Source organism: Myotis brandtii, unplaced genomic scaffold (assembly GCF_000412655.1).
Source record: "Myotis brandtii unplaced genomic scaffold, ASM41265v1 scaffold504, whole genome shotgun sequence".
Lineage (NCBI taxonomy): Eukaryota > Metazoa > Chordata > Mammalia > Chiroptera > Vespertilionidae > Myotis > Myotis brandtii.
In genome coordinates, this window is record NW_005369217.1 from 1,100,301 (window position 1) to 1,114,380 (window position 14,080).

At 50.2% G+C, this 14,080-nt stretch overlaps 1 protein-coding gene across 5 annotated transcripts in view; it reads right to left on the minus strand.

The window, feature by feature from the left end:
* The window catches only part of CRACR2A (calcium release activated channel regulator 2A), a 145,425-nt gene extending 132,295 nt beyond the window's left edge, over positions 1-13,130 (minus strand). For 4 of the 5 annotated variants that reach the window (XM_014548360.1, XM_014548359.1, XM_014548362.1 and 1 more), the window contains exon 1: positions 12,915-13,130. The gene's annotated coding sequence lies outside the window, so the exon portion shown is untranslated. Of the gene's footprint in view, positions 1-12,391; positions 12,633-12,914 lie in introns of all 5 variants that reach the window. The other variant, XM_014548361.1, reaches the window with a different exon arrangement.
* Positions 13,131-14,080: the final 950 nt, after the last annotated feature.

The following is a 14,080-nucleotide window of genomic DNA, read 5'->3' on the forward strand; positions in this document are numbered from 1 at the left end:
GGCCCCTTGAGTGTGGCACCCAGGCCGAAAACTGACTTCTGCGCATGGGCTACGAAGTTTCAAACGCACTGTACGTGCACGCCCGCATGTGGTATTTTGTGGTCCTTCCTCCTTTCTAACAGAACTCCAGTGTGTTCACCACTCAGGGTGCCACCATATGCCTAGCTCAGGGGCCTCATCCAGTCGAAGAAAATGCAGGCCCTTTGCAAGGGGGTAGGTTAGAGGTGGATTCTGACCCACCTCTAGTCACTGAGACATGAAGAGGGGCCTGCTGGCGGGGAAGGGGGTAGTTTCCTAGAAATGTTTTCCTTGCTCTTAAAAAGGAAGATGCAGAAACCTCTCCCTGTTCAGCCACACTTGATTTTCTGTAGCCATATTGTGACCTTCTACAGCCACACTGTGACCTTCTGCAGCCACACTGTGACCATGAGGTGGGAGCATAAGTAAAGAGCAGAGAAAGATAAAAACAAAAACCAAAAAACTGGGTCTTTGATGATATCATTGACCCACTGGATAAACTGTTCCCGAGAAGACAGGCCCATGTTCCTGAAGCATAATCCCACTATCCTGAATACAGCATTCCCAAATGTCCACATAATTCTTTTCCCTCTACCTTTTCTTAGCATTCAGTTCTTTGCCCAGATTGAGCACATTTTACCATATTTTCAATACAATATTCAATTCTATAATAGAAGCCCAGTCAGTTATTTAATTAGCATTTTGGAATCCCTGTGATGTACCAGACAGCCAGGGAGAGTGCACCATGGAGGAGATCACTCTGGGGAAGGTGGGGAGCGCCTTGGGCAGGGTGCGCACACTGGAGTGTGTGAGCAGGAGGAGAGGCCAAGGAGAGCAGGGCGGCCAAATGAGGTGGCGAAGAAGAGTGTTTTAGCACCTCAGCAAAGAAACTGGTTCTTGAAAGAAAGGAGAAGATTGTGAGCAGAAAAGAGTGAGGGGGCAGACATCCATCACCAATAGGCGAAGATTCATGCATGGGCGTGGCAGGAGTGGGCCTAAGCCAGTGGTTGGCAAACTCATTAGTCAATAGAGCCAAATATCAACAGTACAATGATTGAAATTTCTTTTGAGAGCCAAATTTTTTAAACTTAAACTATATAAGTAGGTACATTATTATTAACTTAATTAGAGTACTCCTAAGCTGGCCTTTGCTAAAAACGTCCTCAATCTGATTGAGGTACGTTCGCTGAGGTCGACCCCTTCCAACTCTACCATCCTCAACTAGTGCATGAATCTCGCGCGCCTCCCCCGCGCTGCATACCCTGAGGGCTGCCTGCACTGCATCTCCCGTCGCCCAACCGACCGACACGCCCTACTTCTTCTAACGCCACTTCTTCAAAATAGACTCATCCAGACCGAAAACCGACTTCTGCGCATGGGCTACGAAGTTTCAATCTCACTGTACATGCGTGCCCGCACGTGGTATTTTGTGGAAGAGCCACACTCAAGGGGCCAAAGAGCCGCATGTGGCTCGCAAGCCATGGTTTGCCGACCACTGGCCTAAGCCATCAGTCGGACATCCCCAAGGGCTCCCGGACTGCGAGAGGGCACAGGCCAGGCTGAGGGGATCCCCCCAGTGCACGAATTACATGCACCAGGCCTCTAGTCCTATTATAACAGTAAAGAGTATCCTCATCACTTATGTCCACTGTGTGGGGGAGTTGCTACCTGTAGTTAAGATTATACTAAGTGATGTGCTCTCAGATGTTCCTGAGAAGACGGGACCATGTTCCTGAAGCATCATCCCACTATCCTGAATACAACATTCCCAAATGTCCACTTAATTCTTTTCCCTTTACCTTTTCTTAGCATTCAGTTCTTTGTCCAGATTGAGCACATTTTATCATATTTTCAATACAATATTCAATTCTATAATAGAAGCCCAGTCAGTCATTTAATTAGCATTTTGGAGTCCCTGTGATGTACCAGACAGCCAGGGAGAGTGCACCGTGGAGGAGATCACTCCAGGGAAGGAGGGGAGCGCCTTGGGCAGGGTGCGCACACTGGAGTGTGTGAGCAGGAGGAGAGGCCGAGGAGAGCAGGGCGGCCAAATAAGGTGGCAAAGAAGAGTGTTTTAGCACCTCAGCAAAGAAACTGGTTCTTGAAAGAAAGGAGAAGATTGTGAGCAGAAAAGAGTGAGGGGGCAGACATCCATCACCAAGAATGTGAATTATGATAGAAATAATAATAGAAAATGCTGGCAGCTAACATTTCCTGAGCACTTACGATGAAGCAGGCACTGTGTGTAGTGCTTTCTGACTATTAACTCATTGAATCCTCTCTCATGGAAAAGTAAACCGCAGCATGGAGAGGTTACATGATAGAGGGAGTGAAGTGCTCCTGGGCTCACACTCATTACCAGTCCACACTGGTGGTTCTCATATTTGTTGCCAGAAGCAGCCACCACTGGGACTTGTTACAAATTCAGATCTTGGGCCCCATTTCTGACTTACCCTATTTAAACCTCTGGGGGTGACATCCAGTATTTTGTGTTCTAACAAGGCTTGCACATGATTCTGATGCCCACTTATATCTGAAAACCCCTGCTCAGCACTATAAAACATGCAATGAGAAGAGATGGCACATTCAGAGGAGTATAAATGGTGGGCAAAGGAGAGAAATGGGGTAGATGTGAGGAACCTTACATATTATCTAAGGAAGATGGGCTTTGTTTACAGGCGCTGGGGAGAAAGGTGGAAGTGAGACAGCATATGACACGATTGGGATGAGATCCTGATTGGCATTAATGCTAGAACTGGACCCCAGCAGGGAGAGGCCAGAAGGAGGGAGCCCAGGGAAGAGGCAGGTGATGGTTCAGACCAGCAGCAGGGGCTGCACGAGGCGTGACAGTGCAGAGAAAGGAGGAACCTGTATAGGGTCAAGAGACAGAGTGAGGTAACAGTTGGACATGGCACGCAGAGCTGGCAGAGGTATCCGGGATGACTCCAGGGCTTCTAACTTCAGAGGTGAGGGCCATGGTGAAACTGGTTACCAGATTGGCAATGCTAGGAGAGGAACAAGATTGGCAGGGAAGACACTTGGCTCTACTTGGGAAATGTGAAGACTGAGGTGTCTGTGGGACATAGAGATGTAAACACTTCAAAATGGAAGGAGAAAGGGGGACCTGGTGCTCAGGAGTTGGGTCAGGGCTAGATACATAGGTTTGGGGGTCACCAGCATCAATGTGATGGTTGAAGCCATAGACAGTAGTAAGACTGTGTAGGAGGAAAAGAGTGATGGCTGGATCCTGCAGGACACTAACGTCCTCTGGGGGCGGGTGCCGAGTAGATGGATCCCCACCATGCTGGTGGGCAAGCGCACTGTGAGTGGCTTCTCAGCAAAGCACCTCATGCACTGTTCGGGGCCTTCATAAAATGCCTTCAGCACAGAGTGGCAATTCTAGGTCTCAAAGGCCAATCTCCATTACTTTCCCCTCTCATCATTTTATCAATTTTAAATAAATATGCTAGACTTTTATTTCCAGCAGTATGGCAGGCTAAGCACTTAGATTGACCCTACCATTGAACAACACTAAAAATTTTGAATAAAATATTTAAAAACCATGTTTCAAAAAGCTGGTGAGAAAGGAATTCGCTGGCCAGGGACTCTTCAGATAATGGAATGTCCAGGTCTGACTATAATAATGACTTTAATATAATATTAATTAGAAGTTAAAGACAAGCTTGCAAATATGTGCAGGGAACAAAAAAATCATAAAGAATAACAAAGAAGATTTTTTAAAAATGAACCAGAGAGGATTTTTTTCTTTTTTTTGTTTTGTTTTGTTAATTCTCACCAGAGGATATTTTTTCCATTGCTTTTTCAAAGAGAGTGAAAGGGAGAGAAGGAGGGAGGTTAGAGAGAGAAACATTGATGTGAGAGAGACACATCGACTGGTTGTCTGCCTCACATGCCCTGACCAGGGGCAGGGAGTGAACCTGCAACCAAGGTGCCTGCCCTTGACCGGTAATTGAACCCAAGACTCATTGGTGCAAGGGCCGATGCTCCAACCACTAAACACACCGGCCAGGGCCAAAGAGAATTTTTAGAAATAAAAATTAAATAACTGAAATGACAAAGTATGGATAGACTTCATAGGATAGTAGATACAGTCTGAGAAAGAAACAGTGAGCTCAATAAGTATCTGTTGATCCATTTTGTTTTATGAGGGTTTTTTGTTTTGCTTTGTTTGGCATCACCATTCAATAAAACTACATTGATAGGCCCCTAAAGTATCAGAAAATTCAGATATGGTATGTGGTATAATATGATTGCTATCCAGTACAAAGTAGAGCTTTTCATTCTATTTCTAACTCCAGTAAATGGAGCTTGTGTGTTTAAAAAATTTTTTTGTTTGCAATGTGCGAATATATAATGAAGGCCTAGTAATTATTTTTTATTAACATTCATTTCACTTAGCAATTCCTTCTTGTGTCTGTTTCTGATTCAAGCTGTGGTTCAATGCATTAAAACTACATTCCTTAAAAAGTTCTATAGCAGACTTTTTACATTATAGTTGGCCCACCCCTATCGTTTGACTGGCCTGAGCCTGGGGAGCTCACCTAGTTGGAGTCAGGAGATTCTGTTCCCATTTCACAGGTGTGTTAACAGAGCTCTGTTATCCAGCAGACCCCACAGCCCGAGAGGTCGGCCCTTGTAGGGAGCCAGTCTGGTGCAGCGGGATCAACAGCACGGGTGAGATGTCTGTGATGTAGGTGTCTATACCAGAACTAGATGTGTGAACTCAGACAATTCTGTACCCTCCCTGAGCCTCTGTTTTCTTGTCTGTCAAATGGAAATGCTAACTCCTAGATGAGAAACTGCCTGGCACATGGTGGCACTCAATAAATTATCTTATTATGCATGGGGCCATGTGAGTCTGCTGGGTGCTGAATTCACTCCCAGGGTTAAGCCACATCTACTGAAGCTGGAACCCCAAGCCACAAACCAAGGCAAACCCCAAAAATCTGAGTAGAGGGGACACAGCAGGGGCTAGTGCAGTCCATAAAGAGGGTAAGGAGGAGCAACAGGAAATGCGCCAGAGACACACTGCAGGAGATAAATGCTAGGAAGAAGCCTGCTGAGAAACAGAAATGCACTTAGCATTATTTGCAGCCAGGACAATCACACCCTCTGAGTAACCTGCCTTGCCCTGAGAAAACGCTGGGTCAAGCCCCAGCAAGACTCCAAGAGGGACAGAAAAGCACACGTGATCACCATCAAGAACAAGAGCTGGCACGGTCACCAAGCCCCTGCTGGCCAGAGAACATTTCACATCTCTTTGCCTGGGGAGGGACCCACAGTCAAGGCTAAACACACACTTCTATAGTACATGTGTAATTAGTTGAAAAGCTTAATTTAGTAGTTTGGCAAATTCCATTAGCTGTTTTTCTATGGTATGTAATTAAGCTATTTTCAAGCAAATCCTTTTTGGCTAAAGGTTCCAATTAAGAATCCTAATGGAAGAGGGTTCATATAATACATCCACAAATCCATGCAGTTTCTAGAAACCTTCTAGCATACACACCAATGTGAGGCAGGGTTGGCTGTGCTTGATTCTATACATTCCCATCCAGATGAAGGAGGAAGGATTGGAGAGTCCAGAATCCAACCCGGGCTCTGAAATTGCTACGGCCTGTTACATTTCTGATGCTGCTTCCTTATGGGGAAAGGGTGGATGATAATAACCACCTATGGGACTGCTGGGAGAAATGACAAAATGCTTAGCACAGAACCCAGCCCAAAGGAGGGCAGACTCACAGAAGTTCCTGTGGCTGAAGCAGAGATTAAAAAAACAAAAAGCAACAAGAAACAGAAGCAGGAAGATGGCCCAAGTGGAGAGAGCCTCACGGTGCCTAAGGGCGCTGAGACAGCGAGACAGTGGCCCTCCATGGAGCCAGGGTGAACACCAAACCCTATCAGCTGGGAGGATAAAAGGAAGTTCTGGAGACGGTGATGGTGGCTGCACAACACTGTGAATGTTCTTAATGCCACTGAACTGCACACTTAGAAATTGTAGATTTTTATGTCATGTACTAGGTATATTTTACTCCAATGAAAAAAGACAGTTACAAAAAAATTCAAACACCAAACAACACCCTAAAACTGAATTCTCAGGCCACTTTAGACACTAAAGTAAAAATAGTGTAAAGGGAGTTGGAATCACCTTCCATCTGTGGGGTTCTCTAGGGAAGGCAGGGTCGGTGCACCCGGACACCACCCCGAAGGCTCGGAGTCAAGATCTCATGGCACCAAGCCGTCCATCTGATCCAAGCTCCCGGAAGTCCGGAAAACCAGAAGCCACCACAGACCGGGGGCACCAGAGAAAGACCTTGAGATCCTGATGCAGAACAATTTGTCTTTCCTGATGGTACCTCAGATACTAATTTCTGACCACAATTCAGATGAAACTTCCAAGGACCAAGTCCCCTCCCTCCTCAGTGTTCCCACTGGGATGGGGGAGGGGGGAGGAGGTAGAGAAGGTGGCTGCTCTCCTGTTGAGAAAACCCTTGCATTCGGGAGGAAAGCCTCTAACTTTCACTCCTGCACAGAACCATAGAGAGAGTGGCTTTGACAGTCCACCTCCTCCTCCTCCACAGAAAAACAAAGCCTGGCTGAAGACAAGTGTAGTCCCTCCTGCCAGTGTCTCTAACCCCCTCCGCCAGGACCTCTCTGACTCATCCATGTCCCCCGAAGGGCATGCCAACCTGGTACCTCCACGCCAAGGGAGTAAAGGGCTGTCCCTGTGCCTCAGGGCACTGCGGCTGCAAATGTTCGTGCCTGGGCCTGACCATACTGCAGCCCACAGCATTTCCCAGCTGATCGTCCCCTCACTTCCCAGTCATTGAGAGCCCCTGGAAGCTGGACACAGACCCCTAGGGGGGCCTCCAAGCAGGGACCCTCTTGCCCCACCAGCACGCTGTGTGCTGTGCTCGGTGCTGTCACACACCTGCCTTCAGTGCTCCCACTCTGCCCTCTGCCTGTCCAGTCTGCCCATCCTTGGATCCAGCTCAAATCCCACCTCCTCTGTGAAGCCACAAGAAATACCCTTGACTCTGCTTGTCAATAAACTTTGAGCTGCATTGGTTATCTTTTCAGATCATCCCTCCAAGGGGACTGTAAATGGTGGCTGAAGGGACTACACGTCTCTTTGTAAACCAGGTCCCCTGGGAACCTGAGCTGTACAGTAAGCAACGATGAGGTGAGACTCTGGCCTGGCCCTCTGGGGAATTCCAGTCGAAGACTGACATGCTGACGAGGACCAACTAGGGAAAGTTGGACCCCACACTACAGAACTCAGGAGCAAACTCTCCACAGATAAAGCCACCTAGGTCGGCAAGACCAGGTAAACCTTCACACCTGCCTGTTCACACCTATGTGCTCACCTGAGGTGAACTGGCAGGTTCCCACCTCCATGAAGAAGGAAGAAACTCAGATTTATAGGGTGAATCCTGAGGACACATGAACGGCTACAGAGTTGGGCCCTGACCTCAGCATTCAGAGGGACAGGCTGAGGAATGGTTGAGGACTTGGCCCTGGGGCCAGGCTGCCTGAGTTCAAATTCCAGCTCAGGCTCTTAATAGCTGATTGACCTTCAGCAAGGACCCTACCCTAGAAGCCTCATCTCTAAATCGGGGAGAATGATAATAACAGTACCTGTCGCACAAGGCTGTACTAAGGATTGAGTTTGTTTGTGCCAAGTTCTCAGCTGTGCCTGGTACATTCTGTGCACCCGCCTCGAGGTGCCATGGGAATAGAGTCCCTGAGGTTCCGTGTGTGATCAGGGTGGAGCTGCAGGAAGTTGGTCTCCCTCCCACGTCAGCGCCGACCCGACCTTCCACACCAGCAGCGAGGTGTGCACTCATGTGGATTCATTGTGGCAAAGCAGCATGCTTTTACAAGGAAAACTCAGACCAGTTGCAAATCCTGGAGCTCAACACTGAGCAATCACTAAAGTAAATAAAGTGAAAATAAACCAATCTCCCAGGTAATAAGAGATAGCCCTTTTGTCTGAACTGGTAATTAATGGAGCCACTGTAGCCACCTTCCTACTTCCCCCGTGCTACTGTGAGTTTAAAAGGGAGTTAAGGAAGGTCTTGGCACACCCACAGCATGTGTACTAAAGTCTCGCCCTTCTCACCTTTCCTAAGCCCAGCAGAGCACAGAACTGCACAGACCCAGCGGAGCGCTGAGAGCAGAAGGCTGGGTGCTGAGCCAATCCAGCCCCCTTTTCCCCCTATGGGAGCTCTCTTGCATAAGGCACAGTTCCCACCCTCCCACAAGTTCTCAGGCCCAGCCACACATTCTGCCCAGCCCTGGGAAGGGCATAAGGGGTCTTCAGAGCAGGTTCAGTGGGGACAGAGGCCCTTAAAGCCTGGCTGCTCCGACCTCCCTGCATCTCCTAGAAAGGCCTGGAGCATCACCCAGGGTCAGGATCTGCCCCTGTAAATGCCTCTCTGGGCCAGCCCATCCCGGATGTGTCAACAGGCAGGCTGGGTAAGAAAGAGCCCTGCTGACATTCAGAAAAAGCCCGGGCTGGGAGCCAAAACAAACAGAAGAAGGGAATGGACTGTCCCCAGAAGAATCTGTCACAAAAGAAAACGCCATATTCCTCAAGCTAGGAGAGACCCTGCATGCAAAATTGTCCATCAGACAGCGATCCCTCGCGTCACCCAGGCAGATGAGGGCCTTCCGGAACCCATCCCAGCAATGGCCTTCAGGAGGGCCTTCTTATGTCCAACCCAGTCCATTGGTCCATTGACTTAGTCTGAAAGGGCAGAGTGGGTACAGGAAAGAATGAAGCAGACCTGTGGTCAAGGCTGGTTTGAACAACGTGCAGTCTGTAGAGGATAAAACCTACAGAGCGCTTCTCCCAGCCCACCCCAGCACCTCGGCCTCAACCACAAACTTATTTTTTATGCAGATGCAGCCATGCTAAATTGGCCACTGAGATCAGCTTCCAGTGGGAAACAAAGACCCAAAAGCTCACTGCTGAGTTCTAAAAGAAGGCAGCTGAGGGGAGGGCCAGCATAGGTGACACTGAAGCATGGGCACTGGCAGAGCCAAACTGCCTGGGTTCAAATCCTGCTTCCTCCATTTGTTAGTGGGCATGATATTTGCCTCTCTGTTTCTCTATTAATTTTTCTGTAAAATGGGAATGATAGCAGTGCCTACTCGGTTGGGTTGTAGTGAGGCTTAAACAAGCAAACTCAGGTCTGGCATTTAATGTACATTGGTTGTCCTGAGGATGACCAGTGTGCCCAGGACATCCTGGCTTGTGCCTGCTGTCCCAGCATCATTATTAACACTGTCCTTTCTCAATTTATTGTGAACAGTTGCACAATAAATTCTAAGGCCGACTAGCTCATTTTTTTTTTCTGCCTCTCTGAGTATTGGGGAGCCAGGTTCCCAAAGTGTATGCCCCCAAGACAGTTCTGCCCATGCCATTGAGGTGTCTGGGCCATCAACTCAGTTTTTCCTTTTTCTCTTCACTTTGCTGCTCCCCCTCCTTCCTCTTCTCCCACAGCCATCCTCTCCTCTCTGGTCTTCCCTGTCAGTGCCCTAGGTGCCAGCAGTGGGCACAGGCACCTTGCATGCACTGACCCTGCACACGTGAGGGACACTTTCTGGCTCTCTAACTACACCGTGCCTTACCAAAGTTCTCTTAGAGAAAGGAAACGATTTGAGATGTCAAAGAACTTACTTGACCCCTAGATGGATGAGTGGAAATAATGTGGCATTTTGTGACTTTGTGTTTTTAAGGGAGAAAAAGAGAATAACTGCTTGTAATGGTCCATCAAATGCTGAAGCCTATTTTTAAAAATCGCCCCAAGGGCTATTTTATGGGGGACGCTGGAAGCTGCTCTCCAAGCAGCTGCTTCCCCACATGGCAGTGGTGAGAGCAAAGCCTGAGAGTCAGGAGCCCAAGGGTCTGGTCTCCCCTCTGCCACTCACTCTGCCATTGGCAAAGGGCCATGATTTTCTGACACCTCAGTTTCCCCATCTGAAAAATAGGGCAGGCTTGTCCCTAGACCACCGGGTACTATGACATGTGGCTCCTGAAGCTGCACTTTTGGGATTCCACAATAGTCTGCAGCCACATCTTTGGGACCTGTATAACCGTTGTTAGAGGTCAAACATAGGAGGGAACCAAGAATAGGGCAACATGATAACCTGAACTAATTCTGGACCAGTGAGGCCTGGCAAATGCCCAAGTCCCCTGTGCACTGAGACAGAACACACAATTGTTCTGGGTGGGAGAAAAGCAAGGGAGTGATGTGAATTCAGTGACTGACTTGCCAGATTCCAGGGGATCCCCCACCACCTCCCTCAGCACAACTTCTCCCAGCGCCTTCCAGCATCCCAGCAGCCTATAGGTTCTGAGAGCACGCTCAGGGAATTCACAACAAGGAGCCTCAGGTCAGGGGGTGCAGAACAGATGGACACTGCAGCCCCCATCCCCGTGCATGCTGCTATCACAGGCTCCACACCTGCAATCACCCACCAAACCTGACCCCCCTTGTGGGAAGCCGCCTATTGTCTTCTCTGGCAGAGAGGTGTGGACAAGGAGCCCGGAATGCTGGTGACCCTTGAAGCCCTGGCAAAGGTCAGGGCTAGGCACCCACTGTTTAGTCCAGACAATGGTAGCTGAAGCAACTTCCCCACCAGATAGTCATGTAAATCTTTATTGATAAGATAGTCTGTCTGTTACTGGAAATTGCCTGCCTAAGGGCTATAGGTGTATCCCAAACTGAATAAAAGGATGGCAAGGCGTGAGCATAAGTGGAGTCCTTCCTCTTGGGATGGGCTCCTGCCTGGCCCCCCAATTTCCAAATTATTATTTCTTGGCTCGTCTCTGTCATTTGCGTGAGGCCCCTCTTCCAGAGCCTGAATCCTGAACCACGCGGGATATGGGTCATTCACACCCACTCCTGGGGTTCCCTGCCCAGCACTGGAACCCCAATCTCCATCGTCGAGGTCTCCTCTGCTCAGCCTCTGACATTTACTTACTCGGCTACCAGATTGGGTCTATTCCATCTCTCTCTGGGTTCAAGTCCCTGCCCCACCACTTATTTGCTGTGTGGCCTTGGACAAGTTGTTTAACCTCTGACTCTCCATCTCCTCCTCTACAAAATTCCTACACATAATAATCTTCTCACAAGGTTGTTGGGAGGGTTGGGTAAGATCATGTGTGACAATGCCCTACCACAGGCCCTGGCCTATTTCTCCGTGACACATACACATCCCTTTTAGCAATGTCTCTGGTCAAGCCCCATCCTCTCCATTCCCAACAGCTCTATTCAGCCGCACATGGTCACTGCAATCCTCTCCTTCCCAGTTCTCCTCCCACCGCTTCCTTCACTGTTAGTGCTTCCCAAATATTGCTGCCAAGCGCCAAGTTCTTCTGAACCCAGCCCAATAACCCATTCCCCTTCCCATCAAAAGCCCCCAGGCCTAGGAATGAAGTTCAAGTTCCATAGCCTAATGCTCCAGGCCTTCCACCATTCCTCATCACAATTCCAAAAACTCCAACCAACATTCCTCACCACATCTCCACCACATCTTCCCTTGTCCCCAGACACCCCCCACCTCCATGACTCTGCTCAGGTGTCCCTGCCCCAGAAATGCCCAGACCCAGCCTCCTCCTCGAGGCACAGCCACCTCCAAAATGCCATCCTGATCAACTCCTTCCAGAAGTGGCCTGCCTCCTTCAAAGTCCCCTAGACTCATGGCATTCATCACTCTTATAGTAGAGTACTGAGCGGTGACGGGGCCTCAGAGGTTGCCTGTGAAGCCTCCCAGTTGTCACTCAAAAATACGCAGAGAGTAGCTCTTACAGGAAGCACCACCCAAATGAGGTCATGCTTGGTGATGTTACCTAAAAAGGGACATGAGCCCTGGACCCTCAAACTAAAATCCTGCTTCTATGTGGAGTAAGCTGTCCTACTTTCATATCCCTGTGCCCATTTCCTTGATAAGAAAATTCTCTGGTATGGGCTGGTTTTTTCCAGAGACAGGGAACTTGCTACCTCATGAGTCTTACTCTTGAACTCTGATCTCCCCTAGGGACTCCCACATGGGCCCTTTCTGCCCTCTGGAGTAACGCAAAGCTAAATCGTTTGGGATTTCTGGTATCTTCCTCAGAGCCAAACACAGGGCTGGTTCCCAACAAGTTCATTGTGAGTAAGTGGACAGCTATCCACAGTTTTAGAGGGTTTCCACATGCTCAGGTAGATTCACCGCATCCCCGTGCATGCATGCACACACACACATGCACTCGCATGCACACATACACACACACACACACTCACACACACCTGGGCCAGAGTCAGCAAGCCGGCTGAGTCACACGCCAGACCACAGCACAACCGACCGGGGAGGAAGTACAGCCCCAGTAGCAGCCCGTTTCCTGACCTTCTTCCTTTGTGCTGGGAGGCTCTCTTTCTGTCTCTTTCTGTCTCTTTCTGACTTTGTCTCTCCCAGTTCTTTGTTTCTACACGTGGCAACAGCTGTGCTGCTGTCCTGAGCCAGGCGGCAGGAGCTCCTAGCAGCGCTGCCCTGCAAGTGAGGACTTCAGGTTTCTGGAACTGAGACCCTGGGCCAGTCACTTCACTCTGACAAATGAAGAGGCTGGATGTGGCAAAAGGACCCCTGAGGTCCCTTCCTGATCTCAGCCCCACTGCTCCGCCCTCCTCCAGTCCCCTCAGGGGTAGGCCTGGGAACAGGGGTTGGGCACTCAGCTGTTCCCTCGGAGCCAGCCCTCCCAGGAACCCATGTGCTGCACACACATGCTCACTTGGCTGCTGCGGGGCCCTCGGGCAGGAAGCACCTTCCTCCCGGCTGCACCAGGCAGAGGGGGCTGGGAAACGCCCACCTGGTGACCCGTCAACACGTACCTCTACCTCGGGAGTCGCCGCTTCCCTCCTAGCTGCTGACGCCACCGCTGGGCTCACAGCTGTCAGGTAGCCGCCGGCTCCGCGGGCTGCTCCCCCTGACTCTCTCCGCCCAGAACCGCGCGGGCTGGACTAGTCCCCTGCCGCGCAGAACTGGAGGCGGCGCTAGGGAGCCCGCGCTGCCGGCCGCCACCCCCTGGGCGCCCTCCAGAATCTGCGCGCGGTGCGTTGGGGTCCTGGCCCACAGGAGGAGACCTCAGAGAGCCAGGGAGCCTGGGTGGCGGGGGCGGGGCTGCCGCTGACTTAGCCTGCGGGACTGGTGGGGCTGCCTGGGCCCCTCTGCTCCCGAGTCCCACTAGGCCCTTTGCCCTGATTCCAGAATGGTAACAGGTTGCAGAGCCCCGCATTTCTTTAAAGGAGGGGAATCTTCTGGAACCTCCAGGGACCCTGGAGAGAAGTATGGGTACGCTTCCCTGAAAACCTGCAGCGGCCAGGTCCACTCCAGCTGTTAACTTTGGGGATCTGGTCCTTATACTTTTCTGTCTCTTCTGTATGTTCTCCTATTGGCATGAATGCTGTATAAAGAAAAGCATCCACTACATATGTTTAATAAAGCTTTAAATAAGTCTTCAAAGGCCTCCCAAGGCGGTCAGGCTGAAGGATAGCCCTCAGCCTGGTGCACAAGGCCCTCCATGCCCACTCTCTGGCCACAAACTAACTCTTCAGCCTCACCCGAGTCCCCCAAACACACGCACCCCTGCTCTAGGAACACAGGCTGCTGCCAAACTCCAGCTGCTGGGAGTTCTTGCTTTGCCTGGAGTGCCCTGCCCCTTTCTTCGCTGCCTGTTGAAATAGTACTCATCCTTCCAGGCCCCACTGAAATGTCCCCTGGGTGAATCCTTCCCCAGACACTGGCCCCCACAGAGGAGCCCAGCCCCTTCTGGGTGAGCCCGTCATTCTCATGCTGATGAATATATTAGACCGCCTTCCTCTCCCTATTCCTCTCCCCAACCCTCCACACTTAGCCCTGTTCCTGGAGGGACAGAAATAAACACTAAGCAGCTGTCATAAATCTTTGTGGTGTCCTTTCCTCTCCTTGAAGTCCACTACCTCCCGCAACCCCAACCACCCGGGAGGAGGGATGCACCAGACCCCCTTCCCACTGAGTT